The sequence below is a fragment of the Jaculus jaculus genome, chromosome 11 (genome assembly GCF_020740685.1).
Source record: "Jaculus jaculus isolate mJacJac1 chromosome 11, mJacJac1.mat.Y.cur, whole genome shotgun sequence".
NCBI classification, from domain to species: Eukaryota; Metazoa; Chordata; class Mammalia; order Rodentia; family Dipodidae; genus Jaculus; species Jaculus jaculus.
Window position 1 is genome coordinate 61,589,364 of NC_059112.1, and position 12,587 is coordinate 61,601,950.

Here is a 12,587-nt window from a genome sequence, read left to right on the forward strand (position 1 = left end):
ATTTGACAGAGAGAGGAAAATAATGGGCCCACCAGAGCCTCCAGCCACTGCAAACAAACTCCAGATGCATGAGACCCCTTGTGCATCTGGCTAACGTGAGTCCTGGGGAATTGAATCTGGGTCCTTTAGCCTTGCAGGCAAATGCCTTAACCGCTAAGCCATCTTTCCAGCCCCTCAAGGCTTTATTATTTTTGTTTGTTCTGCTTTACTGAGACAGGGTCTCATATAGATTGGTCTGGCTTCAAGCTCACTACACAGCTAAGGATGACCTTGAATTACTGATCCTCCTGCCTCCACTTCCTGAGTGCTGGATTAGTAGTATGTAGCACCATGCCTGGTTTATGTGGTGCTGGGGATTGAACTCAGAGCCTTGTGTATGTTATGCAAGTCTATGACAAGTCTTCTCATATACTGTGGGTCAGGGAAAGATTAAGGATAAAACAAACAAAACCAATCATGCTGTATAAAAAAAGTAACTGATCAGGGGCTGGAGAGATGGCTCAGCGGTTAAAGGCACTTCCTTGCAAAGCCTGATGGCCTGGGTTCAATTTCCCAGTTCCCATGTAAGCCAGATACACAAAGGGACATATGCATATGGAGTTCATTTCGAAGATTGAAGAAATGGCTCACCAGTTAAAGCACTTGCTTGCAGAGCCTAATGACGCAGGTTTGATACCCTACTACCCATGTAAAGCCAGATGTAGAAAGTGGCACATACATATGGAATTTGGCTGTAGTGGCCAGACGCCCTGGTATGCACATTCTTCTTCTTCTCCCTCTCTTTCTCTGTGTATCTGCTTACAAATAAATGAATAAAATTCTTTTCCTTTTTAAAAACATACTTTATTTATTTATTTGAGACAGAGAAAGGCAGAGAAAAAGAAAGAAGGGGCACGCCAGGGCCTCCAGCCAAGGAAAATGAGCACCAGATGCATGTGCCCCTTTGTGTATCAGGATTATGTGGGTCCTGGAGAATCAAACCAGGATGTTTTGGCTTTGCAGGCAAACGCCTAACCACTAAGCTATCTCTCCAGCCCATAAAATACTTTTTAAAAAGTAAAAACCCTACTTCCAGCCAAGATGGCCACTGCCTAGCTGCACTGGAAATCACGGGGAAAGAAAGGCAAGACATTAAGGGGTTTCTGGGTCTTCTTGTCAATGGGAGGGCACAGAGGGGGGAAAACAGGGAATCACAGATCCCCTCACGGGCGGGTAGCCCACCCCTCCCACCAAATAGCCGCTGCACTCTGATCGCGCGCCAACCTCACGCCAATCGCATGCCAATGGATCTCTGCATGTGGAAGCTTAAACTACTCTGCACACTCACCCACATTACTGTTCCTGCTGCTGCATGATCAGCGAGCCCAGTCCCACAACAACTGCCACACAAGCCCAGACTGTGTCTCTTGCTTGCACCAACTCAGGTGCCATCCCCTACCTGTCTGCTGGGCCGACCATCCGCCATTGTCCCATGGAGGGGGAGCGCAGACTGTTTCCGGGTCCCAGTGTTCCCAGCCAGAGTTTGGGCTGCTTCAGTGCTGGGTACCTCAGTCCCCCTCCAAGCTCCAACACAGGCAGCTTTGGAGCATTACTGCTTGAGAATTCAAGCAACTTAGGTGCCCCTGTCAGGCTAAGTAGATAGGTGGCTTTGAAAGTGGGAGCCAAAGACCAGGCTGCTTGGCAAATGCCCCAGGCTGCCTCAGATTCCCATTGTGCTAGAGCCCAGGCTGATCCACCCACCTACGTGCTGATACATTATCATGGGCAAAGCACAGCACAAAAGAAATAACATGAAAAATCAAATGCAAGAAAATCCAGTTAGATCACCCAGTCCTCCAATGAATACATATAACCAAAACATACAAGAGTTATTAGAATCAGTACGTCAAATTGAAGCTATGAGCAATGCAACCCTGACCAACCTTCTGGTAGAACTAGCAGGAAATCAACAAAGAACTGATAATCGTGTGGATGCTACCATCACTAAACTAGAACAAATGGATAAGAACTAGAAGGAGTTCAAAGAGAGTTAATAGATGTGAGGGAGAGTGAAAAGAAAGAGGACCTTAAAAATCAGCTGGCCACACTAAATGAAGACATAAAGAAATGCAAGGATGAATTTCAAGAATCATCAAGAAAATCAGAAAATGATGTGAAACGGGAGCTTGACAGAGGGATGGAAATGATACATAGAAAAGCAGTAGAAAATGCAAACTTAACTGAACAAGTCCAAAACTCTCTAGAGGCTCTCAAGAATAGAGTCAGTAAAGGGGAGGATAGAAACTCTGATCTGGAAGAGGGGATGGAAGAAACAGTTCGAGAGTTCAAAAATTTCAGTAAGTTCAAAAGTTCCTGTGAACACATTTATAAAATGTAGTTCTACCCAGCAGTAAAGAAAAATGAAGTCATGAAATTTTCAGAATTGGATGGATCTGGAAAGGATTATACTAAGTGAGGTACCCTAGGCCCAGAAAGCTAAGCACCACATGTTCTCCCTCATATGTGGATCCTAGCTACAGATGATTGGGCTTCTGCGTGAGAAGGAAAATACATAGTAGCAGAGGCAAGTAAGTTAAAAAGGAGATATAAAGGGCAGAGAAAGGAAGGGAGGAGGGTAATTAATATGATGGTATTATATATATGTAAAAAGAATGATTGAGATGGGGAGGTAATATGATGGAGAATGGAATTTCAAAGGGGAAAAAGTGGGGGGGAGGAGGGTATTACCATGGTTAATATTTTATAATCATGGAAAATGTTAATAAAAATTGTGAAAAGATAAAAAAATTAAATTTTAAAAAGTTCCAGTGCACAGAACATGAGGGAATTGTGGGATACACTTAAACATCCTAATATCAGAATCACTGGAATACCAGAAGGACAAGAATTTCAGAACAAAGGCATGGAGAACTTATTTAACAAAATAATTGAAGAAAACTTCTCCAGTCTCTTAAAAGAAAGGCCCATCAAAATACAAGAAGCCAACAGAACTCCAAACAGGCTGGACCAAAGGAGAAACTCTCTGTGGTGGTTTGATTCAGGTGTCCCCCAAAAACATAGGTGTTCTGAATGCTACATTCCCAGATGGAGATTTGGGAATTAATGCCTCCTGGAGGGAGTGTATTGTTGGGGGCCGGCTTATGGGTATTAAAGCCAGTTTCCCCTTGCCAGTGTCTGGCACACCCTCCTGTTGCTGTTGTCTACCTTATGTTGACCAGGGGATGATGTCCACCCTCTGCTCATGCCATCGTTTTCCCCTGCCATCGTGGAGCTCCCCTCGAGCCTGTAAGCCAAAATAAAACTCTTTTTCCCAGAAGCTGCTCTTGGTTAGGTGATTTCTACCAGCAATGCGAACCTGACTGCAACACTCTCTAAGACACATTATCATTAAGACTCTAAACATTGACACCAAAGAGAAAATCCTAAAAGCAGCTAGGGAAAAACAACACACCACTTTCAATGGTAACCCCATCAGAATTACTTCAGATTTCGCAATGGAAACCCTGAAAGCTAGAAGGGCCTAGAAAGAAACATTCCAAAGTCTAAGAACCTATGGCTTCCAACCCAAACTACTCTACCCAGCAAAAGTATCCCTCATTAATAGATGGTGAAAGAAAAACTTTCCATGACAAAACTCAGTTTTACAATTATATGAACACAAAACCAACCTACAGAGAGTATTTCAAGAAATTCTCCACAGAGAAGAAACAAATAATCAAGCTCAAATGCCTACAAGAAGCAGATCACAATAACCAAACTCAGAGTAGGCACAAAAAACTTCAAAGCCCATGAAAACACCAACCCACATATACCATCACAATATGGCAGGGATCAAATCAATTCTCACAGTCATTACCTTAAATATTAATGGCCTTAATTCACCCATCAAGAGACACAAGCTGACAGGATGGATCAAAAAACTAACCCCCTCAATCTGTTGCCTTCAAGAAACCCACCTTACCACTAAAGACAGACACCTCCTCAGGGTAAAGGGGTGTAAGACAATATTCCAAGCAAATGGGAATAAGAAACAAACAGGCATTGCTATATTAATATCGGATAAAATAGACTTCAAACAAATATAATCAAAAAAGACAGTGAAGGCTATTTCCTACTCATCAAGGAAATGACCCATCAAGAGGATATTACAATCATAAATTTGTATGCACCAAAGACAGGGGCACCACAGTTCATAAAACAAAACCTACTTGACAATAAAACAGAAATAACCACCAATACCATCATAGCTGGGGACTTCAGTACACCATTATCAGTAATAGACAGAAACTCAACAGGGAAGTAAGAGAGCTCAACAAAACCATAGAGCACTTAGACCTAACGGACATCTACAGAACTTTCCATCCCAAACCCACAGACTACACATTCTTCTCAGAAGCCCATGGAACATTCTCTAAAATAGATCATATACTGGGTCACAAAGACTGCCTCCACATTTTTAGAAAATTGACATAATCCTACCCTCTCCAGTGTCTGCAGGATATCAGATCACAATGCTATATTGCTAGAAATAAACAACAAAAGACCCACCAAGAATCCCAACGGCACCTGGAAACTGAACAGCACACTCTTAAACAATAAATGGATAGTGGATGAAATAAAAAAGGAAATTGCAAAATTCCTGGAATTGAATGACAATGAGAACACATCATACCAAAACTTATGGGACACAATGAAGGTGGTCCTCAGGGGAAAATTCATAGCACTCAATGCCTTCATAAAAAACACAGAAAGATCACAAATCATAACCTAACGATCAACCTAAAGGCATTGGAAAAACAAGAAAAATCCAACCCAAAGAGCTCCAGAAGGAAAGAAATAATTAAAATTAGAGCAGAAATTGATGAATTGAAAACCAAGGAAACAGTTAAGACAATTGACAAAACAAAGAGCTGGTTCTTTGAAAAAATAAACAAGACTGACAAACCCCTGGCCAATTTGATCAAGCAAAAAAAGGAGAAGCTTCAAATAAATTTCAAAATGAAAAAGGAGAGATCACAACAGACATAAGTGAAATTGGGAGAATCATCGGGACTTATTTCAAAAACCTGTACTCCACAAAACTGGATAATGTGGAGGAGATGGATAAATTCCTGGACGCATACCATCTATCAAAGCTAAACTCAGAGCAGATTAGTCACCTCAATGAACCCGTCACACTCACAGGCCAGAGAGATTTGCTCAACCATGTTTGTAGCGGCTCAATTTGTAATAGCTAAGAGCTGGAATCAATCCAGATGTCCATCACTAGAAGAATGGATAACTAAGATGTGGTATATCTATACAATGGAATTCTACACAGCAGTAAGAAAAAATGACACAAAGAAATCTGAGGAAAAATGGTTGAACCTGGAACACATCATTCTCAGCAAACTTAGCCAATCACAGAAAAAAAAAAATCGTCACATAGACTCACTCATCTACAGCACCTAACCTGAATCTACTCAAGATACCTTACATACCTAGCAAGCATCTCATGGACTAGACACTAGGATGGATGGGGCATCGAAGGGGTGGGAAACACTAATCTAGACCCAAATGGCAATGGTACCATATAATTCTACTTCCTAAAAGGCAGACCAAATGGCTGAACCTTCACTAGGCCCTTACAGGAAACACCTGGACCACAAGACACTGGAGAGGGTAGGATCAATCTAACCTAAACCTTCTACATCTTCTCTCCCTCCTTCTCCCTCTCCCCCCTCTCTCTCTCTTCCTCCCTAACTCTTGTATATTAGTTATATTCTTCCTCATTTTCTTAGTGGGCACTGACCTGTAACTCCCAGTACCAGCATGGGGCTATCATCCACAATGAGCTTTTGATCAGAGAAACCTACAAGGTTTCCTAGAAGAATGACAGATTTCTGTCAGAGTACTTGATGACCCACCATAGGTTAGTGGTAAGACCCTAATGCTGAAGACACCATATGCGGCTGACACATAAAATGGAACGGCATGGCTGGAAGCCATGAGAGAGTCAGTGCCAGAAGTTGCTACATGGGTGACTGGGGGAAATGACCAATATCTGTCCAAGCAACTCATGGTTGAACCTACTTAGCAGCAAATAAACTATTGTGATGCCCACACAAGTGCACTAGTGGCACACAGCCATGAGGGGGAACCAACTGCTCTTGATTTGGCTAACTGATCCCCTCAGTGGTACGAGACCCATAGCTGGAGCTGGGAAACAAGTCAGAACCGTATCCAAACATAAGCCCTCTCTCCAATATCAATCTACCATCAATCATGGGCTACAAGAGGGCCTACGTCTATCAAACTCTCTATAAAAAAAAGTAAGGGTTATCTCATTTGTCCTGGTGCTAACTTACTCTCCGTTGGAGAATCTGCTTTTCTTTTTCAGGTAAACATAGATTCTAAGGAGAGAGCCACCGCATCATACCTCAAAAGGGCCCCGGTTGAAACTAAGGAAAACTGGTGAAAGAAGCAAGGTTGCTGTTTTCCTGATGAACCGGATACCAGCACAAGGGGGAAGGAGACCAATGCAGGAAAAATCAATTCCTACCAAATCAGAAAGCCAGAGCCTCAGAGGCCCCCAACACCTCAGCACTGAAGCAGACCAAAAATGAACCCAACATGGCTCAGGGAAATTTTGTGGAAGAGGGGGCGGAAAGAATGTCAGAGCCACATGTTGGGTCAGGATATGCAGAGATATGTATCATACCAATAACTGTGGGTTAACCCTACAATGCACAACCCATATACCTCAACAAGGAGGGGCCAGTTGGGAGGGGGTAGGCCATGGATGAGCCTAATAATGGTACCAAACTGCCTGTATTTGCTGAATACAAAACTAAGAAAAAAAAAAAAAAAGTAACAACCCAGGACTGGAGCGATGGCTTAGCTGTTAAGGTGCCTGCCTGCAAAGCCTAAGGACCCATGTTCGACTCTCCAGATACCACCTAAGCCAGACACAAAAGGGTGAGGCAAGTGCAATATCACATATGCTCAGTAACTGACACAAGTACCTGGAGTTCAACTACAGTGGCTGAGGCCTCTCTTGCTTCCTAAAATAATAAGAATTAAAAAAGACCAAAGAAATCACCAGGGCTGCAATGGCTTCTTGGGACAGACAGAAAAAGCTAGACACACAGGCTGGCTCCTGGGAGAAAAAAAAGGGTGGGACTGAGGACTTCTGACATTGAGTATAACACAAGGGGACTTCTGGGATGTTGGGAATGTTCTATTCTTTATTTAACAGTAGTTATGTGGATTTGATGTTCATGAAAATTTACCAAACTGCACATTGTTCTGTATGCATTTACTAAAGTTTATCTCAATAAAAATTTACAGAAAGGGGGCTAAAGAGATGGCTCAACAGTTAAAGACAGTTACTTTCAAGGCCAGCCAACCAGGGTTTAGTTCTCAGTACCTACGAAAAGCCAGATGCACAAAGTAGCATGGTGGCACACGCCTTTAATCCCAGCACTAGGGAGGCAGTGGTAGGAGGATCAGATCGCTGTGGGTTCAAGGCCACCTGAGATTACATAGTGAATTCCAGGTCAGCTTGAACTAGAGTGAGACCCTACCCTGAATTCCCCCCCCCAAAAAAAGTAGCACATCCATCAGGAATTCACTTGCAGTGGCAGGAGGCCATATACATTCATTCATATTTTTTCTTTCTCTCTCCTTGAAAATAAATCAAAGTATTTTTCAGGAAAAGAACTACAAAGTATTAAGAATTGCTCCATACCTGGAACAGTTAATGTAGTTCTGAGAGTCCTGAGATTTGAAAATGTCTTAACAACCCACAAATGCCCTAAGGCAGTACACAGACAGGGGGCCATCATGAAAAAAACGAGGCCCAATAAGGTAAAACTCTAGAGGTGGAAAAAGAACAGGAAGCAGACAGATACCACTAGCAAACTGTGCCGGGCATGGTGGAGCATGCCTTTAGTACCAACACTCAGGAGGCAGAGGTAGGAGGATTACCATGAGTTCAAGGCCACCTTGACAGTACAGAGTGAATTCCAGGTCAGCCTGGGCTAGAGCAAGACCCTACTTTAAGAAATGAGGGGGGGGACTGTGTTCTGAACCCCAAATCATAGTATGTCATAAGAATAGGGAATACATTCTAATATTCAGGAGAGGACAGCTCACTAGTTCCTAGAATAGAACTTAGCCAGCACCCTCTATTGATCACTTAGCACTTTGATCATTCAAGCTAGTCTTTGTGGGTCATCTTCTGTAGTACTTAGGCCATGGTTCCATCCAAACTTCCTCATCCAAGTGACCAGGTCAGGAACAAGCCTATGACCAGGATAAGAAGCCTACTCATTCTGGGGATGCACACAAACGATACCCTAAGCCATCAAAAGGCAGAGTTCTCACAGGAAGCTTGAGAAGGAAGGTATAAAGAAGGCAAGTTTGAGGTTGGGGTAGGCATTCTAGGCCCTGGATCACAATGTCATTGAGTTCAATCCTAAACCCAGACATATTCAATTTTTTTTATACCAGTAAATGTTTCAAACTTCACTAGCGCAATAACCTTGAACATGTTACATAACAACTGCACCTAAATAGCTCCTACAGAATACAATAAAAGCAGGGTAAATAGGAGGATCAAATTTTTATGAGTAGAAAGTAAATGGCCACAATAGTATGGCTGTGTTACAGCATGTGGCAGATCTATATTTGTTTTTACTAGTACTTTTGTTTAACCCAGACTGACCTGGGTGTTCTGTCATTAGCCATGGACTCCTACTAAGGTTAATAAAGAATTTATTTTGGGCTGGAGAGGTTTCTCAGCAGATAGTGCACTTGCCTATGAAGCCTAAGGATCCAGGTTCGATTCTCCATTATCCACATAAGCCATATGCGTAAGGTGGTGCATACATCTGGAGCTTGTCTGCTGTGGCTGGAGGCCCTGGCACACCCATTCTATCTGCCTCTTCCTCTCTCAAATAAATAATAGTGTTTTAGAAAACAAATGTATTTTGCTGAAAGCATGAAACTGCATCATGGTAGTTTTAATTTGACTATCTATAAAGGAAGTCTAATATATTTGGGACTGTCAGATGGTATGCTGAAAGATGTATCTTCTTGAAACATTCCTCCTCATCAATGATGGGTGATGGGGAGAAGTTTGCTGGCATAATCTGGAGAAATACCTTGATAGTCATTTTTGAGAAACACCATAAAATGTTTTAAACTAAAATATGAACTCACTATAAGATTTATAGGATACATGGGGTAGAAAAGTCATCAACAGTCTTAACCTGTGCTGGACCCTACATAACTACATAACTGATCAGCCAGGCCAGATGGGCCTACTGGTACAATAGTAGTATCAATATTATGGGGGTAACCAATTGCACTGGTTGGATTTGAGATCTGCATCACAGGAACAAATCCATGCCTAGTACTGAAAATCTAAGTCAAAAGCCTATGGCTAGGAAGGTTATAGGCCATAACGAGGGAAGCTATTACTGTTGTTTGGCTAAGTGGAATGCTGCGCTCATCAAATTTCCATCTAAATATTTATGTATGTTTATGCTCATAGATTAATGCTGCTCTCAGGCGTGGTCAGAGATGTTTTGCTTTACAGTGGGAAATGACTACTGGAGAACCTAAAAACTAGTCCAAATGCTGAGAATAAGAGACTGAGGAGCACTTAGTATAAAATGAGATATTTATGTCACCCCTACCAAGGTTTAGAAAACACTGCAGAAGAGGGGATGGAAGAAATTTTAAGAGCTAGATGATGTGGAGGAGTATTTGGGACATTGTCATTTGGACATGACAAGGCCATTCCATCAGTAACCTTTATAAGACCTGTGTTAAGACTTGAACAATATTCAACTCATCAACAATATTCTATCATGAATGAAGAACAACAACAAAAAAAAGGGACATCAAAATAGAAGAACTAGGGCTGGAGAGATGGCTTAGCAGTTAAGGGACTTGGGTTTAATTCCCCAGTAGCCATGTAAGAAAGATGCACAAGGTGGCACATGTGTCTGGAGTTGGTTTGCAGTGGCTGGAGGCCCTGGCATGCCCACTCTCTCTGCCTATTTCTCTCTCAAATAAATCCTTTTTTTTAAATGAAAGAACTAGTTGGGAAGAAAAAAAAAAAAAGAGGGTCCAGTGAAAAGGGTATGGGGGGGGGGAGACAAGAGAAGGCCAGGGAAAGAGACTGTGATCAAAACACATTATATGCGTGTATGAAAATTGTCAATTAAAAAAAAATCTAAAAAAATGTTATGACAAAAAAAGAGATTTATATGATCAAGGCTTAACACTTCAAATATCTTGCTGGAAACACATAAGCTAACTGCCAATGGAGATAATAAATTAGCTTGTCCCATCTATAAAACCTGTAAGTGCATTAAAAAAACAGCTGCCAAGGCATACTCACAGCACTCAAAAGACCAAGGCAGGGAGATCACTGTGAGTCTGAGGCCAGCACAGACTACAGAGTGAGTCCTAGGTCAGCCTGGGCTAGAGTGAGATGCTGCCTCAAAAAATAAAAATAGATGGTGCATGCTTTAATTCCAGCACTTGGAAGGTGGCAGTGGGAAAATCGCCATGAGTTTGAGGCCATCCTGAGACTACATAGTGTCAGTCTGGGCTAGAGTGAAACTCCACCTCCAAAAACCAAAAATAAATAAATGTTGCCCAATTCTACATTTTCTAAAGTTTGCCTTTAGAATAGTTTGTGGTATTTACCTGACAAATATTTGTTACACATGAAAACAAAATCAGGCCAGATATAAACTCTGACTCACTAACCATGTTTCCAGCAGCTCCCTGAGCTGCTCTGACTTACATCTCATGGGAGGGAGAACTGTTTAACTTGAAGAAAGCATAAGGTAAGCCCTGTGCAGAGACAGCCAGCAGTGCATAGTTCAGCTACTAACTAAAAACAAGGTAAAATGTCAACTACTAAATGTAGAGAAGGTCATTAAGTTAGAAACCAATAGCCGGTTCAAGTGTGACTTACCATTCTTGCTATACTGACATATAAAACTGCTTCACAAGTTAAAAAAAAAATCTTAAAATGTAATACATGACTTCAGCTCATGAGGTTGTTATCCATTGCTGACAAAGATAATTCAATCCAGCAACTACAGTGAAGAACTAGCATGACTGAAGAAACACAGAAAACAAAGAAACAAAGAAAAGTATAGTAGAAGCTGTTGCTTTCATGTTGGAGAGATGGCTTAGTGGTTAAGATGCTTGCCTGCAAAACCAAAGGACACAGGTTCAATTCTCCAGTACTCACGTAAGTCAGATATATATATGTTATATATTTATATTAACGAGGCATTGCTTTCATCAGGAATTCTCACAAATTTCAGAGAGGAGCAAGGAATGGTGCTCAGTGGGTAGTACAATCACCTAACATGCATGAAACCCTGGATTCCATCCCTACCACAGCATAAATTGGGCATGGGAGTACAGGTCATTCTCAGCAACATAGTATTTCTAGGCCAGTCTGTGGTACATGAGACCCTTCCTCAAAAAAAAAAAAAAAAAGAAAAAAGAAAAAAGGTAACCTGGGCTTTGAAGATGGGAAAGAAAAGCAATTTTATATCACCTACAAATGGTATCTAGCAAACTTCTGATTTACACCTATCAGAATATAGTAATCATGACAAAAAAAGAAAATGAAAAGAAACAAGAAGAGGGAAGTGAAGGAAAAGGAAGGGAAAGGGAAGAGAGGGTGCTCTGGGAAACATTATTGGCACAGCTATGCTATCTCCAGATGTTCTCTAGACCCACCCAGGAACCAGAAGGTGCACTGCTAACTCAAATTTGGTTATTCAAACTGGAAGAGTGATGGGTTGAACACGGCTGATATGGTTAGTGGTAGAAACAAAGGTTGTAAAATGTTGGTTGGATTTCAGGGCCAGATTGTCTCAAAGCCCAGGGAATAATGAAATGCCCATTGGTGGAGTCATTTGGCCCCCACCCGAGGGACTAGCCACTCTGAGGTCAGATGAACCAGAGGTCAGGAAGAGGCTTGTTCACCTACAGTTAGTGACTAGTGGCAGGAACTGTTATAGTAGCCAAAGAAGTGCTCGCTTCAGCAGGACAAATACTAACACGGAATGGTGCATAGATTAGCATGGCCATGTGCAAGAATGCTATGCAACTTCGTGAAGCATTTCTTGGGGAGGAGAGGGAGAGGCGGAGGTGGGGGAGGGGGAGGGGGGAGGAGAGGAGAAGAGGCAAGGCCAAGAGGAGACCCCTATGTTTTTCCCACGTCTGCAGGACAGCACTCATGGATGCTACATCCTAGCTCTCTACTTGTGCACACATCTTCCTCAAGTTCCACATCAGGTTCTGCTACTAGTGCTACTAGAGCAGGAAAATGTAATGACCCTAAGTCATCTGTTATTAAAATCTGGAACTGGGCTGGAGAGATGGCTTAGTGGTTAAGTGCTTGCCTGTGAAGCCTAAGGACCCTGGTTTGAGGCTCAATTCCCCAGGACCCACATTAGCCAGATGCACAAGGGACAAGGGGGCGCATGCATCTGGAGTTCGTTTGCAGTGGCTGGAAGCCCTGGCGTGCCCATTCTTTCTTTCTCTCTCTCTCCCTCCTTCTG

At 42.3% G+C, this 12,587-nt stretch overlaps 1 protein-coding gene across 3 annotated transcripts in view; it reads right to left on the reverse strand.

Annotated features, from left to right (window-relative positions):
• The window catches only part of Kiaa0232 (KIAA0232 ortholog), a 156,225-nt gene that overhangs the window by 75,022 nt on the left and 68,616 nt on the right, over positions 1–12,587 (reverse strand). The gene's annotated exons all lie outside the window — the stretch shown is intronic.